Here is a 27,378-nt window from a genome sequence, read left to right as displayed (position 1 = left end):
CTCAGAGTAGCACAAACACCATGACCATTCCGAGATTCAAACTTCACAATTCAGGTGGAGCTAGCTTCCCTGTACAAGCTTCCAAACTATGGAACACCATCCCTGCGCCTTTACGAGCAGAACCCTCATTTAACCGGTTCAAACATAACACGAAGTGTTGGCTCCATAACTTGGACTACATGTCAGACTAACCTCTTGACCCCAGCATGACGGACTGCTGCCAGCTCACTTTGTAATTCATTGTATCTTTGTATGCACCTTCTATATTATGTTTGTTCCTAACTGTAACTGCATTGGAACTTTTTGCTGACTGCATTGCTTGTACCTTCCTGTAACTGTAACGCAACTCTTTAACGAACTTACGCGCCCATATGCCTCTGGGCCTGGTTGCGCTTTATAAATAAATAAATACAAATAAATACAAATACAGTGGCCATCTCCAAAAGGTGGTTCTATGTACATCCAGCCCACAAGAACTGCATAAGAATAGTACTATCTGCACCATATCTTTGACAAATGCTGGGCATGGCTAGCACCCATGTAAAGCAGAAGTGTTCTCCGGAAGCTCCTGCAAATCCAACCACTGCTATGCTCCATATTGCACCTTAAATTCACTAATGTGGCATCAAAAAGGAAGCAACGACAGGCGAAACTACAGGGAAGCTGCTGGCAACGTGGGAAGACCGTTCTGCCCATGTAGAGACGTATATTCGCACCGAAGAGAAACCGCCCGAGGAGTGGGATAAAATAGCGGCGGAGTGATAGAGCGCTGCTCCGACCCGAAACTGTGCAAGCCAGGCACGGGAAGAAGTTGTGCGACTGGCCCATGAGTTCGGCAACTGCTGCCGGTGTGATCCGAAGAAAAAAGCTGTGGCAAACTGGGAAGGCTGCTGAAGCCCGGTTTCCGACATGAAGTGTGTGTCCCCAACAAAGGAATCCGGCATTCAGTGCGACGGAGCTAGTTGCGCAGCACACACGGGCCAGAGTGTGGTGGGCTGAGGCCACTGACGCTACTGCAGGCGTACCGCAGAAGACCGGAGGGGACTCTTGACGCCCCGGACAGTGCGGGGGAGGTGGCAATAAGTGTGGCGAGAGGAGCAGCAGAGACGAGAGCGGTCCGCAGCACCGGACCAGGAGGCAACCTTCACTGGGGAAAGGGATCAGGTTTACTACATCCAGCGGAGCCTGAGGAGAGATCGAGGGAGACTCACACAACACAACGGAAGCGGTAAGGAGTCACGAGAGGGGGGGCCCTGATCCAGAGAGAGAGAGGTAGGACCGGATTATATGAGTGAATGCACAAGGCCCCCACGCACGACCAGCATAATGCCGGAGGGGCACTGAGATAACATTGCCTGGGGCGGGCATAAATAGAAATATCAACCCCCTCCTCTCGAGAGAGGTCCTTTTTGCACCAGCGCGGGGGCTGGGTCAAGCAAATTGGAGTACGCAGGCTGGCATATGCAAGCCGCGGCCCCTGGAAGCCACATCTAAAGCAACATACATGCAGGCAGGCAGCCACGGCCCCTGTGTCTACAAACAGGCATTCTATTGGCAGTGACTACCAGGCAGAAGAATGCGCCAGGCACAGCAAGACCCAACGACACGGCCATAAGTGTCCAGAAAATATTGATGGTTGGACACGGTCATACAACTCACAGGCAGGCAAGGGAACAGTGCAAACTGCGCTGTGGCAAGTAGACCCTATCCCCCCCAGCCCCAGGCATAGATACCATCTCGAAGTGAGCTAAAGCAGCAGGGTGGAAGGGCAAAGAGAATCAAGTGCTGTATCCCTGGGGCAGGAGGTGGTAACACACACTGGCTAGCGCCTACTACAGGGGAGAACCACACTCGGGGCAGGGAGCCCTGCAACAAATGTGAAGCCAAGCCTGTGCAGTAACAAGGGGATCCTGGAGTGCTGCAAGACTGGAGACTACCGGAAAAGGTCACCCCTGTTAAGCACCTGAAAGTGGGGGCAGGCACAAGTCCAGCTGCAAACAATGTCAACCAAAAGTAATAGGACAAAAGGCAAACTGACCACGATCGAGACCTTCGCAAAGAGCCAGGAGTACCGCCTAGAAGGGGACATCAGAGAAAAGCAAAGGAGAAAGCGCAGCAGATGGCTGAGATGATCCAAAAGATCCTGGAGGTCATAGCGGCATTGCTTGCTACATTAGAGGGCAAGATAGATGCGGTGGCCATTGACGTTGGGCTACTAAGGCAGGATATAAGAGCCATTGCGGAAAGGACCGGGAAGTTGGAGGAGCAGGTCAAGTAAAATACAGAGGTCCGGGAACAGACCACAAGGGATGTCGACATCCTCCAACAGAAAGTCAAGCTACTAGAAGACAGGGCTGAAGAGGCGCAGGGCCACGCACGCCGCTACATACGAATTATCGGACTCCCGGAGGGAACCGAAGGGACAGACCCCACCATGTACATTGAAGACTTGCTCATACAAGAAATAGGGTCTGGTGAACTCGTGCAAGGGTTCACGGTCGAAAGAGCACATCGTGCTCTCACAAGGAAGCCACCCCCGGGATCTCCACCCCGGCCCATGATTGCTAAGGTCCTGAACTATAAAGATTGAGAGAAGATCCTTGCATTCCCCAGTGCTGGTTAGGCAATACAGAGAGCCTCTGCAAAGATCTCCGTCTACCCTGACTATATGTTCCAAGTTCAAAAGAGCAAGGCACAATTCATCACACGAAAGCAAGGCTCAGGAAGGCAGGGTTCAAATACATGCTACTATACCCGGCCAAGTTCAAAGTGATCCACAAGGACAAAACGCTTTTCTTCGAGACCCTGGTGGAAGCACAGGACTGTATGGACAGAGCAGGTTCCTGAGACTACAGAGGAAAATCAACGCACTTGACGGAGGTGGGGAGAGCTGGCATGGAGCTGTGCTGCATTGTTGGTACAAGAAGAGATGGGTGGGGGGCGGTCATGACTGGACCACGACAAAGGGTTCGCTGAAAGTGGGGAAGCCAACGAGATGCACAGGCAGCGAAGGAGAGACAACGTAGACACAGAAGGTCTGCTAACACTGAACAAAACTGTAAACAAGACACTTGGAACTGGGTGCAGACAGGTTTCCATCATATAGTAATTGTAACGTATGCGCCATAAGGATGCAGTAACACTCGTTAAAAGGCTATAGTAGGTTTAGGGCCACAGTATAGGGCATGCCTGCAGGGCACCAGGAGCCTCGGCTAGGCTGTATGGAGCGGAAACAGGGAAGTCCTAGCATGCTATGCATAGCGGGACAGGTTGAGTTTGGTTTGGAGTGGGGTTGAGAAGTGGGAGGGAGGAGGGAATGGGGGAGCCTGACATACATGGTTAAACGATGCATCAAACTCCTACTGAGGCGGGCATCTCAATGGCAGATAAGGTTAAAATCATGACATGGAATGTCTGGGGGCTCAATAGATGTGAAACGTAGAAGAGTGAGCATGTATATTAAGAGGAGCATGGTAGGGATAGCATTGCTACAGGAGACACACAGAGGCAGAGATACCTGGTGTGGGTGTGCGAAAGGAGTGCTGGTGGGTTCTACTTACTCGACATATGCAAGAGGGGTCCTCATTTGGGTAGACCGTGCTATCCCATTCAAACTGTTGACTACGAAAAGAGATAATGAGGGCAGATTAGCAATGGTGAACGGTATGTTGGAGAACCGCAAGATATGCACTGTTAACACATATGCCCCCAAACCATGATGCAACAGTGTTTTTAAGATCCTTGTATGAGAGGTTGGGACCATACAGGAGTGGGACCCTGATTTGGGGGGGTGAGGGGGAAGACTTCAATTGCAAATTGGACCCAACTGTAGATAGGTCGGATGAGAAACACAAACGGCTGTCTCCGCCGCCTAAAGTGATCAACTCACTGCTGTGACACTTTCAGTTACGAGACCTATGGAGGGCACAACATGAAGACGACAAGGGAATACTCTCATTACTCTTCCCCACATAAGGTATAAACAAGGATAGATGTGTTCGCTAGTGAAGAACATGCATTGGAATTCTCTGAATCGAACTACCTAGCCAGGGTCCTATCAGACCATTCCCCGCTTGTAGTGAGGTGGCGAGTGTCTGCCCCAAGACCACCCATCCAGACATGAAAGCTAAAAAGCGAGGCACTACTAGACAAAGCATTCGTTGAACACATCCGCAAGAGGACAGTTGAATACATTGCAGTGAATGAAGGAAGTGTACAGAAGGTGGGGGTGGGTTTGGGAAGGTGTACAAGGTGGTTATCAGAGGGGAAATGATAGCGGAATCGAAAGGGGTACAAAAACATTGTCAATGAACTACAGAACATGGAAGGGAAGCTGAGGGTGCTGGAAAGGGAGGTGAAGGTAAAACAGCATGTGGAAGAAATAAAAACTAAAACAGGTATGTTTAAAACAATGGGATAGACTAGGAAAGTTTAACTATGCAAAATACCTGGAAAGGAGCCATGCCCAAGGAGATAAGCCTGGGAGAATGTTAGCCTGGTTGTGCAAGTGGAGCGACACTAGACCCCCTTCATGTTCAATCCAGAATGAGGATGGAGAGGTGATCAATGCGCAAGAGGATTGTTACGCTCACCTTGTTTCTGCAGGGGTGCTGGTCCGTCATGAGGGCTACTTCTACTGAGGTATCTAGGATTCCCTGCTGCTGATGGTTCCCCTAGCAGAGGAAGGTATACCTTCTTTATAGTATTGGCGAGAGCTCCATCCAGCTCAACTCAGCAGGGGTGCTGTATGTCCAGTTACTTCACTGGATATTCGTGCAGTGTAAGGTGCCCAGACCTGCTGTGACTCCTCTCGGGTATCCATTTTCATTCTTATAAGTCTTTCTTGTATTGTCTTTCTCTTTGAACACTTCCACGTTCCTTTCACGTGTTGTGATTCATGAGTCTTTTCTCTGCCAGTCTTTATCTTACTAATGTCTTTCTCCTTTTCCTTTGACAGTTGTTGCTGCAGTACCAACACATGCGAAGCACTTGATAGGATTGAGGCTTCAATAAGTAAGTATGGCTTTTTGTTACGAGCGTTAGCGAGTAATTTTCATGTCCCCCTAACCTTGTTTTTGTCTTTCAGGTGCCAGATGCGGAGCCACATTCGGACCGGACCGCAGGTGTGGGTGTGGGAGGATGCGGTATGCCTTCCAAGTGTGAACTGGCTCAGGTAAGCATGTGCAAAGATGGAGCGGTCGCTGCAGCGGGTGTTGCTGACCAAGGTAAACTGGTATGGGTAGTGAAGATGTAGAGGTCGTAACAGGTAAGCGTGACAGGAATAACTGGTCCGGAGCAGATGGGCCTTGAATGCTGAGCGTCGGTGAGCGCGTGCTGTTGCTTGGAAGCAGAACAATGCGAAGCACGGATTGCTGGAAGGGCGTGGTTTATATAGACGGCCCGCCCAAGTATACAGCCACACCCTGAACACTGAACCGCATGTAGGTGTTTCACCCTGATCTCTACCTGCCATGTTGAATCACCAAGAGTGTTGTACTGAAGCACGTGAGCATTTCTTATGAGCCTGGCGCCAAAGGCTGGGTCCAGGTGGACCCTTTCCCATTTTTGAAGGAGCTTATACCCGGGCCATATTCCTCATATTGTGTCATGACTCCTAGTGTTGTCTTGGGGCAACACTGAGTCGTGACAAAGATATTAATAAGGTTTTCTCAGATTATTATGAAGCACTTTATGCTAAACCCCTGAGAGGAGAGGAGAGGGATCTGCAAGACGTACTTGACCTTTTAACCCTATCCCGATTAGATGATATTCAGGTGGAGACATTGGAGGCACCCATAACTCCAGAGATGGTAGTGGCCACCATCAGAACATTGCCTACGAGCAAAGCCTCAGGCACAGATGGACTCCCTAGTGAGCTTTATCAGGGACTATGGGGATACACTGGCACTGCTGATGGCTAAGACGTATGGCATACGAGGTGCAGATACTTCCCCCCCCCCTACCCCCCTGACAGCTTCAGACAAGCCCTGATAATGCCACTATTAAAATCGGATATGACAAGCACAGACTGTGGATCCTATAGGCCACTGTCATTGTCAAACCAAGAGAGAAAGATCCTTACAGCGATTCTGGCAAATAGGCTCTGCAGGGTGATACATGTGCTGATCCATCCGGATGAGATCGGGTATGTACTGGGGAGCAACGTTACTGAGAACCTTAGAAGGCTGCACCAAGTGATCTACAGCTCCAAGGATCACGAGGGAGACTGTGCGGTCGCTTCCCTAGACGCGACTAAGGCATTCGACTTGTGCACTGGGATTGGTTATATGCCACAATGACAATGATGGGGATAGGGACACAGTTCATGAAATGGGTACAGTTGATATTTACCGCAGCAATGGCCAGAGTTCGAACCGGGAGAATATACTCAGACAAGTGGCAGCTACACCGAGGCACGAGACAGGGCTGCCTGTTGTTCCCGATGCTGTATATTATAGCGGCAGAGCCCTTGGCAGCGTATCCGAGGCAGGAATATGGGGATGCGGGTATAGAGACGGGAGGGGCGAAGCATGTAGTATCCATGTACGCGGGCGGCACGTTGCTGTACCCGAGTAACCCGAAGTGAATTTGCCATACATTCTCGAGGTACTTGATAACTCTAGTGCACTGACAGGAATTAAAATAAATAAAAGTAAGTCATGCTGGTTCCCGCTAGCCAGAATGGCAACATTGGCAGAGGGGGACTTACCGATCCTCCATTTATTTATTTATTTATTTATTAAATTTATATAGCGCGCAGGCAGCCCAGGGGCATTGTGGCACTGTTACTTGCAAGGAAGACTTAGTTACAATGTGAGCAGGTTGTGCCTTGGGTTACAGTAAGGCAGTGACCTGTGATCAGATATATCACATAATACATCATACAATACAATTATGAGGGCTAGGCCATGTAATTGTTAGATGAACAGGGTCGTTTTCAGGGTTTTCCGAAAGGCGGTCAGTGAGGGTTCAGAGCGTAGGGAGCTAGGGAGGGTGTTCCAGTGTACGGCAGCGAGGTACGGGGAACTGGAGCCCCCTGCTCTGGTTCTTTTTACCCTGGGTACTGAGAGCATGCTGGCATTGGGTGATCTAGTGGGTCTTGTGGAGGAGACCAGGTGGATCCTCTGCGAAAGGTACATTGGGGCGGCAAGATGGACACATTTGTGGGTGATGCTTAGAGCCTTGAATAGGATCCTCTCCTTTATGGGGAGCCAGTGGGAAGCTTTTCTGGCAGCTGTGATGTGCTCTCTCTTGGCAATGCCTTGTGCAGCGCGTAGGGCACTGTTCTGTATTACTTGGAGCTTCTCAAGATTTTTGTTGGAGGTCCCAAGGAAAAGAATATTGCAGTAATCAAGTCGCGAGCCGGTTATGGCCCTGGCTATGTTAGTGCAGGTGTCTTTTGACAGATAAGGTCTGATTGCGTTAAGGAGTTTTGCATGGTAAGCGGCCGAGGAGGCAATGACGTTTACTTGTCTGGTCATGGATAGATTGGAGTCTAAGTAGACGCCTAGTGTTTTTACCGTGTCAAGTACTGGGATCGTGATTGAGTCAATGGTGAAATGGCTGAACTGAGCGTCAAGTTTCTTGATGGTGTCAGGGGAGCCTACGAGTAGGAGCTCAGTTTTGTCGGAGTTAAGGCAGAGGCCGTTGATAGCCATCCACATTTGAATTGTGTTGTAGATGTTGTTGAGGGTAGCAGAGTCCGTGTCATAGTCGCCTGTCAGAGTGAGAAGGATCTGTGTGTCGTCGGCGTAGTTGGTGTAAGAGATGCCCATGGCGTCAAGGATGAGGAAGAGGGGGCGGGTGAAGATGTTGTAGAGGGTGGGGGAGAGGCAGGAGCCTTGGGGCACCCCACATAGCATGATAGAGGGTGATGCAGTGGCTAGGTCAGAGAAGACCTGCATGGTCCTGCCTTGGAGGAAGGAGGTGATCCATGTAATGGCTTCTTGAGAGACGTTGGCTGTGGAGGAGAGGTGGTGGCAGAGGATGTCGTGGTCTACAAGATCAAAAGCTGCCGACAGATCCAGGAGAAGGAGCAAGACAGGTTTGCCTTGGTCCCTTGCGTCGTCCATTTGGTTTTTTAGGTCGAGTAGGGCGGTCTCTGTCCCATGCCTAGGGCGAAAGCCGGATTGTCTCAGTCCAAGGAGGTTCTGTTCTTCGAGGAAGTGCTGGACCTGCAGGTAGGCTGCTTTGTCTAGAATCTTGAGGAGGAAAGGGACAGTGGTGATGGGGCGGTAGTTATTAGGGGAGGTGGGGTCAAGTGTGGGTTTCTTTATGAGGGGTCGGACCCATGCTTCCTTTAGGCAGGCGGGGACTCTCCCAGTGGTGAAGGAGGCGTTGACGAAGGCTGTTAGAAAAGGGGCCAAGGTGTCTGCGCAGTCTTTGATGATGGAGGCAGGACAGGGGTCGCCTTTGCAATTGGATGGTTTTATGTTTTTCATAATGTTGATCATGTCGTTTTCTTGGACGGTTTTAAACAAGAAGGTGGGTGGGGCCTCAGTGGGTGATGGGGGCAGTGGTGGTGGGGAGGGTGTAGTGTGGGTGGAGAGTGTTAGTTTGGTGTTCAAGATTTTGGCTTGGAGAGAGATGATCTTATTGCGCATGGCTGTTTGGATGTTGTCACACCATTCTTTGTCCTTAGTGAAGTTTTGGGGGGTGGGTGTGGGGTTCTCAAGTTCCCTGAAAATGGCGAACATTTCCTTGGTGTTCGACTTGGCCTCAGCAATTCTCTCTTCGAAGGATTTAGCTTTGGCTTTAATGATGGCTTTCTTGTAATTAATTGCAAGGGATTTGAAGTTGAGTTTGTCTTTCTCATCCCGTGATGTTTGCCAAAGAGCTGATGCTGCCCGTTTGTCGGAGCGTAGTTTTAGAAGGTCTTGGGTGAACCACGCATTAGCGTGTCTAGTGGGTTTGGTTTTCCGAAGTTTAAGTGGGGCGATGGTATTGATTGCTGCTGTGATGGCCGTATCATAATTTTTTGCCAGAGTTTCCGGGTCGTTTGAGAATGGGGCTGTGAAGGCAGGTCCCTGTAAGAAGGGTAGGAGTCTTTCTTTGGTCAGTTGACGGGCACTCCTTGTAAGGGCAGGAGGCAAGGGGGGGGGGGGGGGTGGGATGTGGTTGTAGTGGTGGGGATGTTAAAGGTGATGGTGTGGTGGTCGGACCATGGGGTGGGGGTGTTGCCCGTGACTGTGATGGGGCAATTGTGGTGGGCGATCCAGTCTAGTGATCTGCCTAGGGCGTGTGTGGGGTTGTTGATGGTGTTGACGAATCCTAGGGTGGCTAGAGCTGTGTCAAGTGCTTTGGCTGTAGGGTCTTTGGCGTCATTCAGGCCAAGGTTGATGTCTCCAAGGAGAATGGCTTTGGATGACTTTTTGAGGTTGTCTGCCAGGAGGTGGGTGATGGAGGCCTGGAAGTCTCCTAGGGGGCCTGGTGGTCGATAGATGAGGTGTAGGGTGATGGTGCATTGGTGCGAGATGGTGAGTTTTAATTGAAGGTAGTCGCTGTTATTGTTGATAGTTTTGTCAGCCCTTCTGATGGTGATTGAGTCTTTGGCTATGAGTGCGACACCGCCTCCAGTGGTCATGCGATCTTGTCTCGTGATGGCATAGCCAGGTGGGAGAGCGAGGGATAGGGCGGGGCCTGAGGCTTCATGTAGCCAAGTTTCGGTGACCATAAGAAGGTCTAGATCTAGGGTGGTAATAAGGTTGTGGATGTCTAGTGCATGCGCATTGATGGAGCAGGCGTTGATGAGGGCACATTTGAGGTGCGGTTCAGGGGTGACATTGATGGTCGGGGGTGGCCTATCCGAACCGGTGGGAGGCATGTTTCCTGGGGTCATAGACACAGATAAAGTGGCATTTGCATCATTAGGTAGCAAGGCAGTGGTAGAAGAATTGCAAATAGCGGTAATTTCATTCAAACCAGTGGGGGGCATGTTTTCTGGGGTCATAGACACAGATAAAGTGGCATTTGCATCATTAGGTAGCAAGGCAGTGGTAGAAGAATTGCAAATAGCGGTAATTTCATTCAAACCAGTGGGGGGCATGTTTTCTGGGGTCATAGACACAGATACAGTGGCATTTGCATCATTAGGTAGCAAGGCAGTGGTAGAAGAATTGCAAATAGCGGTAATTTCATTCAAACCAGTGGGGGGCATGTTTTCTGGGGTCATAGACACAGATAAAGTGGCATTTGCATCATTAGGTAGCAAGGCAGTGGTAGAAGAATTGCAAATAGCGGTAATTTCATTCAAACCAGTGGGGGGCATGTTTTCTGGGGTCATAGACACAGATAAAGTGGCATTTGCATCATTAGGTAGCAAGGCAGTGGTAGAAGAATTGCAAATCGCGGTAATTTCATTCATACGTGTGAGTGACACATTAACAAGAGTCTTAGACATTGTATCCAATGCAAATGGCTCACGGTGGTGCTTGATAAGTGGGGTCAGCTTCGTTGTGTGGATTAGTTTGTGGTATAGATGCAGTACTGGGGAGGTGGCCTTTCGGTTAGTTGTAGGTAAGGTTCTCGACTGTAGTCGTGCATTGCATGCACTTGTGGGGATGGGCAGAGTGACCAATACGCTAGGTAGAGTACGTGTGCGTAGACGGTCTCGCCTTTTTGTGAGTGTGTGGGGTAGTTCTGGAGTGCGGGACTCCTTACCTTATGATTCCAGCAAGAGTCCGTGGTAAACGGAAGACTTCGAGCAGCGAAGAGCTGCAAAGAGGAGTGCAGGCCTTGTCCTCTGGCCTTCTCCTTGCGGCTTCGCCTGGCGGTGTGCCCCGTCTCTCTTTATGGTGGGGGGGGTGGAGCCGGCAGGGCGGGAAGCCGTATGAGGCTGCGGGCTGCGGGCGGGAAGCGGCGTCGTTTCGGCGCCAAATTCAAAAGATGCTTTGTCGGTGCCCATGCCTTCCAAGGCGGGGGCCTTCGCAATGTGCGCGAGATCAGCTGGCGCTCCGAAAAGCAGATGGAATTCTGCTGCCAGCTGATCGAGCACAGCTGATGGAGGCACTCGCAGCGGAGCTGCAAAGAGGAGTGCAGGCCTTGTCCTCTGGCCTTCTCCTTGCGGCTTCGCCTGGCGGTGTGTCCCGTCTCTCTTTATGGTGGGGGGGTGGAGCCGGCAGGGCGGGAAGCCGTATGAGGCTGCGGGCTGCGGGCGGGAAGCGGCGTCGTTTCGGCGCCAAATTCAAAAGATGCTTTGTCGGTGGCCATGCCTTCCAAGGCGGGGGCCTTCGCGATGTGCGCGAGATCAGCTGGCGCTCCGAAAAGCAGATGGAATTCTGCTGCCAGCTGATCGAGCACAGCTGATGGAGGCACTCGCAGCGGAGCTGCAAAGAGGAGTGCAGGCCTTGTCCTCTGGCCTTCTCCTTGCGGCTTCGCCTGGCGGTGTGCCCCGTCTCTCTTTATGGTGGGGGGGTGGAGCCGGCAGGGCGGGAAGCCGTATGAGGCTGCGGGCGGGAAGCGGCGTCGTTTCGGCGCCAAATTCAAAAGATGCTTTGTCGGTGCCCATGCCTTCCAAGGCGGGGCCTTCGCGATGTGCGCGAGATCAGCTGGCGCTCCGAAAAGCAGATGGAATTCTGCTGCCAGCTGATCGAGCACAGCTGATGGAGGCACTCGCAGCGGAGCTGCAAAGAGGAGTGCAGGCCTTGTCCTCTGGCCTTCTCCTTGCGGCTTCGCCTGGCGGTGTGCCCCGTCTCTCTTTATGGTGGGGGGGGGTGGAGCCGGCAGGGCGGGAAGCCGTATGAGGCTGCGGGCTGCGGGCGGGAAGCGGCGTCGTTTCGGCGCCAAATTCAAAAGATGCTTTGTCGGTGCCCATGCCTTCCAAGGCGGGGGCCTTCGCGATGTGCGCGAGATCAGCTGGCGCTCCGAAAAGCAGATGGAATTCTGCTGCCAGCTGATCGAGCACAGCTGATGGAGGCACTCGCAGCGGAGCTGCAAAGAGGAGTGCAGGCCTTGTCCTCTGGCCTTCTCCTTGCGGCTTCGCCTGGCGGTGTGCCCCGTCTCTCTTTATGGTGGGGGGGTGGAGCCGGCAGGGCGGGAAGCCGTATGAGGCTGCGGGCTGCGGGCGGGAAGCGGCGTCGTTTCGGCGCCAAATTCAAAAGATGCTTTGTCGGTGCCCATGCCTTCCAAGGCGGGGCCTTCGCGATGTGCGCGAGATCAGCTGGCGCTCCGAAAAGCAGATGGAATTCTGCTGCCAGCTGATCGAGCACAGCTGATGGAGGCACTCGCAGCGGAGCTGCAAAGAGGAGTGCAGGCCTTGTCCTCTGGCCTTCTCCTTGCGGCTTCGCCTGGCGGTGTGCCCCGTCTCTCTTTATGGTGGGGGGGGTGGAGCTGGCAGGGCGGGAAGCCGTATGAGGCTGCGGGCTGCGGGCGGGAAGCGGCGTCGTTTCGGCGCCAAATTCAAAAGATGCTTTGTCGGTGCCCATGCCTTCCAAGGCGGGGGCCTTCGCGATGTGCGCGAGATCAGCTGGCGCTCCGAAAAGCAGATGGAATTCTGCTGCCAGCTGATCGAGCACAGCTGATGGAGGCACTCGCAGCGGAGCTGCAAAGAGGAGTGCAGGCCTTGTCCTCTGGCCTTCTCCTTGCGGCTTCGCCTGGCGGTGTGCCCCGTCTCTCTTTATGGTGGGGTGGGTGGAGCCGGCAGGGCGGGAAGCCGTATGAGGCTGCGGGCTGCGGGCGGGAAGCGGCGTCGTTTCGGCGCCAAATTCAAAAGATGCTTTGTCGGTGCCCATGCCTTCCAAGGCGGGGCCTTCGCGATGTGCGCGAGATCAGCTGGCGCTCCGAAAAGCAGATGGAATTCTGCTGCCAGCTGATCGAGCACAGCTGATGGAGGCACTCGCAGCGGAGCTGCAAAGAGGAGTGCAGGCCTTGTCCTCTGGCCTTCTCCTTGCGGCTTGGAGCAGGAACTCATTTAGATACTTAGGGATCAACACTTATCGAAACTCTGCACAGGCACACAAATTCAATACAGTAAAGACCAAGAATGGGCTGATGAAATCCATAGAGTTCTGGAGTAAGTTACCCCTGTCTGTGAGGGGCAGAGCAGCGCAGCTGAAGATGGTGGCACTTCTGAGACTCATGCACTGTTTTGGAAATGTCTGTATAACATTCCGAGGCAATTCTTCAGACACAAAGATGTGCCGGGGGTTCCTGTGGCGGGAGGGAATGAACAGGGTTGCCTGAGCACATTGCAAAGACCGTTTGTACATGGAGGGTTAAAAATACCAAATTTTGAGCTGTATTTCTTGCCATGCCAGTTACAGTATGTAGTACAGTGGATGGCAGATGAACCCACAACAGAAACTACGCTGTTACAACCGGCTATTAAAAATACATACTTAAGAGACCAACTGTGGATCCCCCCCTGGTAAGAAAACTAAATATCCTTATCTGGTAGAACTGGATATCTGCGTTTGGATGAGGGCCTCCGGGATCATGAGACTGGTGGATCCCCTCTCGCCCCAGGCACCGATAGCGGATATCCTAGAAGGTAGGCAGGGAGATAGCACGGACAAAATGGGAGGAGTGTGGTATAGATACAGTGGGAGACCTGCGGCATGAGAAGGGGTTAATGACGTTTGTGAAGTAGCATGAAGCCACAGGCATACATGGAGGTCCGTTTTTACTACATAACACAGTGATGAAGGTGCTGCGTGATAGATGGCCAACAGTAATGATGAGACAATAGAGAACAAAGACATTGAGACAATGGCCCTCATTACAACCTTGGCGGAGGACCATGGTGCTATTAGCACCATGGTCCATGCCGCTAAGGTTACGATTCCGCCCATGGTGGATGGCGGAATTACCGCCCCATTACAAGGTGAGTGGGGCGGTAATTCCCCATTCACCAATGGCCCCTTCCCCATTCCCATTCCCATTTTTGCCCCATAGGGCATAATGGGAGTGGGGAAGGCGCTAATTACGGCACCGTAAATTACGGTGCCGTAATTAGCACTAAGGTGGCTTAGCGCCTTGCATTTTAACGCCTGCAAAAAGCAGGCGTTAAAATGTGAATCACGCGTTAAGAGTTAACGGCGCCGACGTCGCCGTTAAGCCCTTAACGCCTGAGTTGTAATGAGGGCCACTGTTAGCGATAGCAGAGGGAGGGCACGCTGTATCTAGGATCTTTGAAGTATTGATAGACCAGAATTCGAGAGCAGAGTTGAAATGCAGGAAGAGATGGGAAATGGAATTGGGGAAAAAAGTTTGAAGATGGGGAGTGGAAGAAGGTGGTGATGTACTAGAAAAAAGAGGTCTCTAGGAACGCCAGGCTACAACTAATGCAGTTGTACATAACACAAAGGGGGTACCTTACGCCCGCCGTAAACGCAACTTTTAACGGCGCAAGAATGCCCCAGATGCATGGTGATGAATGCTGGACTAGTACACATGTTTCGGGGATGCCCGATAGTGCAAAGGTTTTGGAGGGGGTGGCACACAAGGCGTCCATAGGGGGCATAGAACTGGATATCCAGTCCCCAGAGGCTTGAATGTTGGGCAGATAAAGAAATGCGAAGGACAAATCACTAACTAAAATCAAAGACTTGATATACATAATAGCCAAACGTAACCTAGCTATGAAGTGGAAAGATGCTAGAGAGCCCAGTATGACTAGGTGGTGGAGGGAGTTGGAAAAATGGGCCTCTGCAGAAACTGGAGCAAGGGAAAGGGCGCTAAGCGAACAAAAAGATGAGCTGGGAATGGACCTTCAAGGGTAGTGTTAACTGTGACTTTGTTTACATGCAATGGTGAGAGAGAGGCCACACCAGAGGAGATGGATGCACAGTGATCAGAAACGTGTATTCTGGTATACTATGTACAGGCTGGGTTTGGGGGAGGGAGGAGTTATACTAGAGTTGTGAAACGCAAATAAGACAAAAATTTAATAAAAAGTAAAAATAAAATAATCTGACAAATGCTGGACTTGTCCCAAAGTAGTTGAAGAGGAATATTCCCAACAAAGGAAAATTATGTGCTCCTGAACTCTACAATCTGACAGCATTGTACAGTTTGGATCTGCGTACTTCAGGAGCGGAGGGAATCACACTGGTGCTCCCTTCCATTTTCGATGGTCACAGTCAAGTTATGTATGTCCAAGGACTATTGGCTCCACTGATCAGTGCTTACTAGCAAATGAACCGTATTACCTCTTTTCCAGGACCCACACACTCTTGAAAAGGCCAGACACTGGGTAGAGTCTGCAAACTACTGATGTATTCAGAATTCATCTTACATTATTGAACCACTGGGCCACCGCCTAAACCAATTTCACCATAACGGCTGCAACCTTGACTACCACAGTAGCTCCACCAATCCCCAGCATTGGGTTATTATTAGCTCCACAGATGTCATCCAGAGAACTTGAGTCATCTTATTTGGCTGTGGGAAAGTCAATCCACACTTATGTTACAGTCCTGCTCTGAACATGCCCGACACTTGAGGAGGTAACCTGGCAGAGCAGCCAAGACTATACTCAAGAGATGAGCAGGCTTATAAAAAAGTATAATGTAATAATAAGGCACGGACTGAAGAGTGTGTGTGAGAAAATATACACAACTGCTTTTTTGCAGATGAAAGATGCATTGTATGACAGATTAGAGTTTGTTGAGTAACGACTTCAGTAGAAGTCACCAAAAGTCTAGGAATCGGTTTTTGAGTGCAATTGTAGTGTTTTCTGAAAGGTTTTGAGAGCAGAGAAAAACTCAAATGCAGGATAAAGTCATGCAGAGGACGCTGCTGTTCTATGTCAAAGAAGCGGTGAAAATATTTCCAGAGTCCCACAAATTGCTGTTTTGGACAACTTACAACCAATACTTTTCTAAAGGGCAAACAGCTTTGAGGTTATGTGAAAAGGAGCTGTCAAAGTTGTGGTTCAAAAACCAAGTAGGCAACGATCTGTGGCCAACAAGAATGGCTACTCAAGGAGGAGGTTGTCGGCATGCCGATGGCAGATCAAGATTCTATAGCACATTGCAGCACTACAGTAGCCTGGACTACAGTCTTTGTCACCAAAATGGTGCGGTCGGTTTCCCAGCAGTTCAACAAAATTGAGTTGGAATCTTGGATAGCCATAGTTCACAGATTCCATCTACTTCCCAGTCTTAGAAGAGGCGAAGCGCAGAGTCCAACAAGGGATATTCAATGTGACAAGGAGTCCTGGGGGGTAAGTAACCCAGCTATGCCAACATAATGAATGGAAGATATCACCAGTGTGGTTCCCCCTGGTCCTGTGAAAAGAAGTCAGACTTGCACAGAGCGCAGCTGTACTTCACCCTTGGGCTGTAGAGACAGAGCAAAAGCCTTAGAAGCAACTTGACAACCAATATGGTGCAGATACAACTATTCTTAAAGCACAGTTGGGAAGTGGATGTCCATTCAGCTCCCAATCGGGTCATCTGCAGCATTCAAACATTTGTTGACCACCAAATTAGGGTTGGCTCCACATTCTGCCCTATAGGGCCCTTCTCCCCATCCTTTAAGGCACACAACCTTGGTGTCCTTTGATAGTCAAATACTTTATTTACGAGGGAAGTTACAAAACCAATATAAAAAACAGATGACAATACAACTGCAAACAATGTAATATGCATACAAGTTAATAAATACATGGCATAAAACAGGGTTTGAAATTAAGTTTCAATGACAGGAGCTAAATCCAGCTGCTGGGTGTCAGGCATCACCCAGTAGGCAAGAGATATTGCTGGGGAACCAGGAGAGTACACAGCGAACTGCAAACCTAAATTCTACAGGAGAGGCTAACTTTAAATGTTTGCCCATTATATAGGATTCATTGTGTTTAAATGTGTACTAGATGTGGCCTAATTGTTCTTTATTAACATTTTCATATAAACAAAGTTAATGTAATTTATGTAAGGCACTAGTTGGCCTGGGGAGCCGAAAATATCTGTCACGGTAGCAGTTGCTTTCAAGCTAACCAGGCTCTCCTCCTAGGCTAGAAGCTCCAGCAATTTCAAACCCTGATATTAAATATTTAAACACTGACTCCCTCATCAAACACCTTCCTTCTCTATGTCCCTAAAATCATTTGATTGGAAAGAAAAGAAAAGCAGCAGAGCAACTAATCTAACCATAATTGATGTTTACTCCAAACCAATACATCTAGCGAGTAATATGAATACACTCCAATTGCACGTAATATGAACTATTAGAATTATTTTTCACAATTGGACATCATCTGAGACAAGCATTAACAATAACATTTGATACTGCAAATGCCACATCGGGGAGGCGTGATTTTTTTGTAAAGTTAACTATTCCATGATTAAGTAAGCAAGATTTCTATTTGCGTTGGCAAATAGAATCATAAGAACAGGAAATGCTGTCATGATTCCACATACCTACTACAAAAGGACAGCTGTCGTTATACCAAAGTTTTACTACAGGGGCGAGTTGTAGAATACCAAGCCTCATTTTATGGTACAATGATCGAGCTAAAGACCATTTATCACATCAAGGTATTGTTTTAAGGTAAAATCTTCCTAGGTGGCCGAATAGGCCGAGTCCTGTGGACAAAGCCTCACACTCGCTAAATCTATGATGAATTACGTATTACTTTTAGTAATATTTGTGGGATTTATCGATAGATCTATATCCCGTAATCCAGTCAGGCCTCTAATATAGCCAAACCTGGATAGTGACACTTCACAAGGACAAGTATGCATATCTAATAGTGAGTCTATTCTCTATACTTAGTTGGATAATTTCTCGACCACAACCATCCGCAGAATAATAATGGTTTAAGTGCAATCAAATCTCCTATACAAGTAAACCCAAACTCCAGATAAATCAGGAGCATTGGGTGCACTCTCGAAACAATAACGAAGACAACATTTTCTGTGCCAATTAATTTGGTTACCTTACAACAGCCCCATATGAAACAGCAGCAACTGATTGAGAAACTTCCAAGGCTGTAAGAATGGTACTAGCAAATAAGTTTAAAAATCTTAAAACAGCCCTTGCTTTTTGGCTTAAATTGTGTTTGCTTTCTTAGTACCATTGCCCCTATTAGAGCTCAATTGTATGCTTTTAATCAAAAGAAGTTAATCTGCTCTACTCGTACCCAATAAATGTGCAAGCTCAAACTTGAGCAGGGCCTAATCTTTTGGCACATTGCATACATTTGTTTTTTGAGAAATTGTAGAGCAACTCAACACTCACACCAGAAAGAATACAACCCACTAGGGAAAAAGGCCTAGCACACCTCTTGCAAGGAGAACAAAGTTTTCTTTCCACAAATATAGAATTGCACGAGCAAGGTACTGTGCTGCCACAGAACATTCTGGAAAAATCAGTATGAGCAACTCTTTAGCAAGACACACAGCATCATCAGTGACATAAATTACATAATGTACAAATCCAAATGGCTGGCTGGTGCGACACTATACATAGGCTACCTGATCTATAGGGAATGCTAGGCTGCTCCATTGGTCCCAGCCCCTTCTGTCAGTCTTCTTCCACGTGGGCTCCTCCTTGCGCGTCAGACATGAAGCTACACTCAATTGGTGATTAGGCAAACAAAAATAATGCAGGCTTGATCTCTAACCTGATGTGCACCTGGTACTGCAGACAACGGCTAAGAGGATACTTATTGCATCACACACGCATACTCGATTACAGACACGTCGGCGTCCATCCAAAATTCCCCACCCTCATTTTAGCCATGTTGTTTTACCCCTCTCGGCACCTCGCAGCACAAATCACGTGACCTGTGAAGGCAACTGGTCCCTGCTTTCTGATCTTTCTTGATCGATTGGGGGTCTAACAGTTTTATGGTTGGTGGTCTGGGACTGACTGGTACCTTGGAATGCTGGGGGGTCTTGTGACAGGCGCTTTTGGATCCTATTACTTAGAGCTGGGACAGGGAAGGACTGAGGCTTGTGCCGTCATTCTCGTGGGATCGCTTTTTGCAGGGAGCTTTAAACCCCTTGTGGCCTTGCATGGCGCATTCCTTCTGGGATACGAAATGTTGGCAACATGAAACAACGAAGGGTCTATGAATCTCTGCAGCTCTGGCCTTTCTCACCGGTGCCCAAGCTACAACCTATTCCTGCATGCATGCACTTATTTATATCTGTGTGGCTCAGGCCTGCAGCCCTTGATGCAGCCCGAAGTTAGGCCTTGATTCACATATGGCCGTTACCATCTAAGATGGCGTTTTGTTCCCAATGTTCGCTAGAACAAAAAACATCCCCCATCCTCAATGCACTATGGCCCTAGCCATAACTCCCCCGCCCCTTGTAACTTCCCAAGTCCCTACTGCACACTTCCAGGCCTCTGCCTCACCCAGAGACGCTGGGGGGCCTGGGACAATCGCCCCCCCCCCCTTAGATAATGCTACGTTAACAAACTCCCATGTGGGCCCTCGTCCTTCTCACCCCTTCTTTACCTTTCAAATCTTTCAGCTTCCAAGTATGAAGGTGACCCTTCCTTTGGTACCCATGCCTTACATACAGACCGTAAACATTCTCCTGCCTGTGCATATTGCTCAGGGGTACATGCCATGTATATACATCCTCCATCCCCTGCTAATTCTACCCAGTGTTCTGTGTAATGTTCTGAGTCAGGTGGGAGAACTGTGGTGGTACCGGAGGGTTGAAGACGTTGCTCCATCGGAACCATGCGTGGCTTGTTTGGGTCGTTCGTCTGAACTGCACTGTCTTTTGTACTACGAGGTGCCTCTTGTACCCCAATTGAAACCATCATTGCGGTGCTAGAAACTGCTTTAGCACAGCATCAAAGTCCGAGCTGGCAGGTGCAGAAGATCACGAACACGATCACAGGAACAAGCATCTTCACAATGGCGCCCATCCAGGACAGCGCGCCCATGAAAAAAGGTTAATCGAACCAATCAGTCTCTTGTATTCCAGCTTCTATTAGCATGGGAGTGCAGACGTCGTACATGGCCCCTATTATGTTGGAAAGGGACCCATTTTTTGCATCATTAGGAGGCACATAGGCGCAACATGAATCGCCAATCTTCTTGCACACCCCTCCCCTCCATGGCCATAACGGTGCCCTGATTTTATTAGATCTGTCAGCTGTATTAGACACTGGTGATCACCCCATCATGTTGTTCCGTCTTGCCCAGATGGGTAAATCTGGCCAGGTACTAGCCTGGTTCACCTCATTCCTGGCGGATCGTACTCAGACTCTCTATGCCGCCTTTTTTATCCACCCCTTGCCATCTCAGCTGTTGAGTTCTGCAGGGCTCCGCCTCGTCTCTGATTCTATTCAACATTTCATTCTGGGCACTTGTGTGTCTCATCCGCTCCTACGGCGTCAGGTGCTATTCCTATGCCGAAGACACTAGGATCCTGATCCTTTTAAATTTTGATCAGGCTGAGATGTTGTCGTGTCTGCGGAGGTGCCTAGCTGCTGTGGTGGAGTGGATGAACCACAACTGGCTCAAGTTGAACGGAGACAAGACGGCAGATCTGGTGGTGGGGTGTCCCTCCCCCACCCCTGATCCCTCACTCTGGGTTTCCTCTTTCTGGCCCTCCTCTCTTGGTTCCCTCCCCATCCCCCGGCGGTTAAGGTGAAAAATGTAGGTGTAATACTTTGGGCATCTCTATCGATGGACAACCAAGTTTTAGCCGTCTGTCATGCAGGACACTTTCAGTTGAGAGTTCTGAAGAAAGTGCCCTCTATGATTCCTGTGCCTCTGCGTCCACCAGTGGTAGCAGCTTTGGTACTATCCCGGTTACATTATTGCAACTCTTTGTATCTGGCCAAACCGAAAGGGGCTCATCCAACTCCTACGAAACCTGGCAGCCCGGGTGGCAACTGGCACCCCTTATGGAGCCCACACATCCCCAGTCTTACGATCCTTGCACTGGCAACCTGTAACCCAGCGCACCAGGTTTAAGGCTTTATGTATGGTACACTGGGCTTTACATGATCAGGGCGCAGAGTTCCTTCAGGCTAAGTTTATTTGCCATCATCCTAATCGTTGGTTGCGCTCTGCATCGGCTGATTTGCTCACCGTGCCTTCCTACCAACGCACAAGGATTGGAGGCTGGGCTTTTTCTATAGTAGCTGCCAGATTATGGAATGAGGTGCCAGTATCCATAAAGAGACTTTCTATCATCTGGCCTTCAGAAAGGCGGTAAAGACACTTCTCTTCTAGGTGGTCTGGTTGGCCGTCCTTATTGGCTTCTTGTTGTGGAGGTTTGCCTGACTTTCCAGCGTCAAGATACCCTGGGGCGGCTGCGCGCTCTAGAAATGTTCATAACAAAACATATCAGCCGGCTTGCATGCATTTCCAGCTTGATCGCAATGAGGGCCTGTTCAGCGTCATTGGCCAGCTGGATAGCCTCCCACCGCACAATTTGCAGCCATTTGGCATTCACGGCGGTCTACTCCAGTTAACAGTAATGAGGAAAAACAAAATTCTTGTTTGCTGTAGAGTCGATATTGATTTGGTATTTCTTTAAGCAATTTCGAAGAGTCTTGAGATAGATAGTTCGACCAATTTCTCTTTTTCCTCCTTTTCTGGCAGGATACAGAATATGGGCTTCTGCCATGACACTATGGTGAGGAAGTCAGAAACTGGTGCAGATGTTGGGGCAGACAAGCCACCTGTTCCCACTATCAAATGTTCTTCAGGGAGCACTAGGGGTCTTCAGTCTAGTGAAGCCAGCGAGCAGGTTCCCCTCCATGATGGCGGCAGGTGGAGGAATGCCTGCTGGCCACACACCCAGTAGTTGTCTATCACGGCTGCTGTCCCTTTCTTGAGATTGGGGAAGTGTAATGTTTTGTTAGACCTACTGTTGGTCCTCACAAAGACACTTCCTTCATTGTGAAAACACAGTTTGTATTCTTCCTGCTTTTGTACTTTCAATGGTTTTTCCATTGCCTTGATCCACTTGGTCATTCCAGTACCTGCTTCATATCGTGTTCACTTTTCTTTTATCACTTCTCCAAATCCTACCAGTCAACCTGCTATAAAAACCTCACTGTAGTTTCTTGCCAACTGCTTGCCACGAACCTCACGCCTTTCAATTTTTTTATAGGGTCTTTGCAGGCACTGTACACGTTTGGGATTTCGGACACATTGCTATTGATCAAGGTCCATTACCTTGAGTTGCACGCTTCATGCCTGGAAAGTGCTTCACAACCTGCACAAGGGTCAGATGGAGTAAACATTGAGCCTCCACAATCGGTATTTCCTGTGGCAGAAGTATCTGCTCCCAGCCCCCACCCACCCCGACTCATGTGGAATCAAGGAACACACAACTTCCATTTACTTTTGTTTTCCCTACTGAGCTCATGTCTACATTCCAGCGATTACTTAACTCTGGATGGTGCACATCTTCTATTGTATCTAACCCAAGTCCTTGGTACTGATCATACTCGGCCCTTCTAGGTTGTCTTTTAAAATGTTTTGGGCAGCTAAAATGTGAAACACTAGGAAAGAAAGTATAATTTGCTATTATGTTAGAAAACACACTAGGCAATAACATGAGTAAATAGGCAAAATTCCCCATAAATTGCTGGATGACACGTGCATCATTAGCAGATGCATTAGGTTGTATATCGTGGACAGCGGCCGCAGTATTATTTGTTTCAACCACATTTGCAACATCGTCATGTATTAAAGAAACTAAAGAGCCATTAGCAAAAGATCAATTAGTAATAGTCGTGTTTCTTATCCCCCTTTTTTATATGACCACCCCTTACAGCCTAAATATATTCCTAATCCAACATAGAAATAGCAAATATACCAGCTACCCAATGCATTCCACATATGTACGTGGGGGAAAACAGTTCTAAAAATGAGAACGTTGCTTTTTATAGATGGAGTTGTTGGACCCATGTACACCTATTGCGAGGTGAATAGAGACAATAGAAAGGGAAACAACGGGGAGAGAGATAGAGCAAGCTCTCTCAGTGCAAACAATGCGTAGCAGCCTTCATTTATTACAGAGGTAGGCTCATTTGAAAAAATAAAGTCAAAAAAACATTAGATAGACAACAGCAGTCACTCTGCAGCTACACGTGGTTCCTCTCAAATTTTTACCAGGAGAGGAGTTTTTGATGGCAGGCACTTAGCATGTACTGTTTAGTACTTCACTAAGTTTGGGCAGGAGTGTGGCCTGGGGTGCCTTGCAAACATCAGATAAATGCAGCCAGTACCATAATTCACGAACTTTTACTGCAAGAGGAGTAGCATAGACTACCTCAAAAGGACAGTTATATATAGGCTTGCGGCATCAGCGGACAAAGTTCTTTACAAAGACATGGTTCCCAGAGAAAAGCTGGAGAGGAGGAGACGTGGGTGGAGTATCAGATGCAGAATTGGTCGTCTCTTCAGTCCTTGGCGGAGTGATCTGTTGACAGATTCATTTTATGGCCTTGGTTACGGTACACAAGAGCTATGAAATTCATCCCCTAATACAGACAGAGCCCTGTGAGCATCAAATGCCCTCCTTATTGGGGATAGGGGCGTGTGCATGAGTCACCTCGTGGGGTGATAAGTGATGATCCTTACAGTGCTGCGTTTGCATGCCAAACATAGCGAGAGGTAAGCAGTGCACCCAATTTTTCTTTAAGGTGATGCAAAGTGTAGACAATTTGCTCATTAGAAGACCATTTATCCTTTCCACAACCTATTTTCCTGGGGGTGGTAAAATCTACACATCTGATGCATAATGCCCAATAATGTGGTGATATCTTTGAAGAGCTCATTGAAAAACTGCGTGCCTTTGTCGGCCCTTAAAACTTTGCAATGCCCCATCGCGAAAAGACCTTTCTGACCAAAAATGTGGCCGCACATTTCGCATCAGGGTGTGCGCAAAGACTAGCCTCCACCCACCGCGAGAAAGGACACACAACTATCACATAGTGGGATCCGTTACACCTTTCGCCCACGTAGTCTATATGTAGTTTGCTGCAACTACATGGCCCAGTAAAGGCGGGGCAGTGTAACTCAAATTGTTTTTATGGTAAGACCAGTACTGTAAATCAGACATGTAGTACAGTTACTCATTTTAGTTACTGCCTCCTGCAGATTCGGGACAAACCAGTCGTCCTGCATACATGCAGCAATATGCTGTTTTGACACATGGGATGGAAGATGCAGCTTGTCGAATGCGACCTGCAGCAACTCTTGTGGCCTAACTGCTTTGCCCGATGTTTCTTGTCGCCACAATAAATCTGTAGGGGACTGCTTGCATCGCCTTTTCAACCACAAGTCTTTCTCCTACTGTGCGGCTCGGCCCTGCAATTCAATTAGTTGTGCAATCGGTAAGGATTTCTAGGAGTTTGGCAGTTGTTCCCTGCTCTGCACTACCAATGGGTACTCAAACACTCGGCATTGGTATGCTGCTTGCGAGCGAGACTGTCTATATCCTTAGTATGGGCTATGCATTTCACCACTACTGTCAAGAATGGTTTGGATAGTGTGTCAATTAGTTTATCTAACAGTGCTGCATGTCGTACCGGGGACCCATCAGCCCTCCTAAATCCCCTCTTCTTCCACCATGCCAGCCCTGCATGCACCATGGGGGTGACATAGACCAAATCGGAATAGATAGTGATGCAAATACCCTTTAGACGCCAAAGGCGCTGCAATGAGCGCTATATGTTCTGCTGCTTGGACCAAATAGTGCATGGGTAATCTCTTTTGCACCAATACCTCATATACCAAGTCCACTAGGCATACTACTGCTGCCCCAATATGCATCAAACCTGTGCTCTGGTCAATAGTTGCTGAGCAGTCAACGAAAAGCACCCATTCCCCCTCGAGTGGGCTATCTCTTGCCTTCAGGAGGTCATCCTCCTGCTCCTCAAATGTTATACAATCATGTGCTGCAAGGTCTTCCTCGGTGCACTGTTCTGTCAAAAAGGTGGCAGGATTTACTGTTTTACACCTCACAATATGAATGTTCGGGCTAAACAGAATGATCTCATACGTGGACGCCTGCTGCGTAGTCAAAGCGGATTTGCAACGCTCCAAAATGGTAAACACTGCGTGCTCCACGGACAGAGTTACAGAGTAACCCATGACAATTGCGGAGGTTTTCTCAATCACAAATGCAGCTGCAGCAAGTGCTTGTTCGCATGGGATCTGGCCCGGCATAACAGATTCTACCAGTCTGCTGTAGTAGGCCAATGGCTTGTGGCCCATTGTGCTCTTCTGTGTCAGTACTGCGGTCATCAATTGGTCATTTGAACAGGATGAGAGATAAAACTTGTGTGTAATCAGGGGTAGCCACTACTGGGGCAGTGGAGATCACTTCCTCTAGGGCGTTAAAATTGGTGAACGTTTTCTCCATCCATGAAATCTTATGGTCATTCTTTTGAGTCTCTTTAAGGCCCTTTAAGAGAGGCCTGGTCTGCGCCACATAGTCTAGAATTCATGCACTACAGTAATTGGACAACCTTAGAAATTTCAGCATCTCTGACAGTGTTGGGCTGGGTAGTGCTGCGCACTAAAGCGGCACAATCCGGTATAATTTTCTTCAGGTCAACAGATATCAACTGACACAAATAGAACACTTCTTGGAGGCAATATAGCAGCTTCTCCTTATCTACCTTTTATCACGTGTACGCCAGCAGCGGCAGGAGGGTGATGGAGTCCTTTCGGGACTGCTGCTCACCGTCACTACACACTAGAAAATAGTCAACATACCGAATAATGGTACTTGCCACTTGAATGTTTCCCAAGTCTGCATGCAATATTCGGTTTAAGGTACTGAGGGGCTCGGAGTACCCTTGGGGCAATCTGGTGTGCACAAAATGCATTTCCCCCCCTTGTGTGAACGTGTTGCGGTATGCGAATCAGGGTGCAAAGGTAAGATCTACCACAGTGAAGTGGGTTGCCTCCTTGGGGATGCTGTATAGTATCGTTGCAGAATTTGTAACCACAGGAAAGGTCCTGTATCATCGTCCAACTCCCTCCTTTTGCCTTTTTAATCGGATAGCCGTGTTGCATGGGGAGGTGGATGGCACTATTCCCTGAAGTGCCACAATGGTGTCCCGTATGCGCTCTTCTGCCTCTTTGGACAACGGTTACTGTTTAGCCTGGGGTAACACTGCACCTGGCTTGAAGTTTATTTGGACCAGTGACACCCCGTACAAGAGCCCCACATTGTGAGCATTAGTTGTCAATTTCTCTGGGACCTGCTCCAAGTCACGGTCAGTGAAGGGGGGCGGGCTTGCATGGGTCATCAAGGAACACAATAATGTCTCAAGGGGTGCACATTGCTCACACAATCTGCCCATCATCACCTCGATCTTCAAACAATTCTGCATCTATCACTTCTTTGCGGGGCACCGTTAGTTCAATGCACAATACAGTACGCCACTCGCACCCATCGGGGGTCGCTGACCACCACAACACTACTTTTAGTAGACAAAACCAGACCCTGTAAATCTAGGGAAAGAATCAAACTTGTCACAAGCTCTGGGGTTATCACGGATCGGAAGAAGAAATCTGATGGTACAGCCAACACGCCCTGCCAATCTTGGGCACCTCATCAAGCAATACTGTAATCCCATACACAAACATGTCCAGGTCCACGGGGATGCCGCAAACCTCTACCTCCCCTGGCCCGTATGAGGACCATGAGTCTTAAGACGCACATGCCTGGGGTGGCACGTAGCACCCCAGGGCCAGTGAAGGAAATGGTCATGTTCAGTTTGCTCAACAAATCTCGTCCCAACACATTTATCGGGATGGACTCTGAATACAGTAAGGGTGCACGCATCACTTTTCCTCCTAGATACCTCTTCAGTGTAGGGAACCTGCGACGCCCCAGAGAATCCCTGCGTATCAAGAGAATCACCCGATAATGGAAAGTGTCCCTCACTGATGCATGATTTTGTGGTACCTGTGTTGACTATAAAGATGAATTGCTTATTACCCATCTCAGCGCCCACCAACGGTTCCTCATCAAGGTGGGTAGTCATGGACAGGACTGGGCACGCAGGAGCTTTCTGTGGGCTATCCTAATCAGAATACGTATTAGTACATGGGAACGTAAAGGGGTTTCCCCCCCATGACACTGACCCCTCGGTAAGGCACGAACATTCCATTCAGTACTGCATTGGGTGTGAGCATTCGCCCCCAGTACAAGGTGTTCTGCTGGGCCGCTTGCGGTTGCATATTAGGCTGTGCTTGGGCTTGCATGTGTGGGGGGTTTGGTGGCAGCTGGGTGTAGGCCTGGTGTATTCCATAAGGCATGGAGGTGAACCTGGGTGGCTGTGGTAGTGCTGGGGCAGGTTGATTGTGTGTGTTATACCCCACCCGCTGCCTGTTTCTACACTCTTGTAAAATGTCCCCCACTTCCCGCAGCTCCAACACAGATTGTTCCATAGCACCTCTGGGTCCCATTCCACCAAAACCCACCCTCGCCC

General features: G+C 49.1%; 1 protein-coding gene across 2 annotated transcripts in view; it reads right to left on the bottom strand.

The window, feature by feature from the left end:
* The window catches only part of MFSD1 (major facilitator superfamily domain containing 1), a 499,977-nt gene that overhangs the window by 287,647 nt on the left and 184,952 nt on the right, over window positions 1-27,378 (bottom strand). The window lies entirely within an intron of this gene.

Source organism: Ambystoma mexicanum, chromosome 10 (genome assembly GCF_040938575.1).
Source record: "Ambystoma mexicanum isolate Mex_15411 chromosome 10, UKY_AmexF1_1, whole genome shotgun sequence".
Lineage (NCBI taxonomy): Eukaryota > Metazoa > Chordata > Amphibia > Caudata > Ambystomatidae > Ambystoma > Ambystoma mexicanum.
The sequence above is the reverse complement of the archived record's forward strand: the minus strand, read 5'-3'. Positions and strand labels throughout refer to the sequence as shown.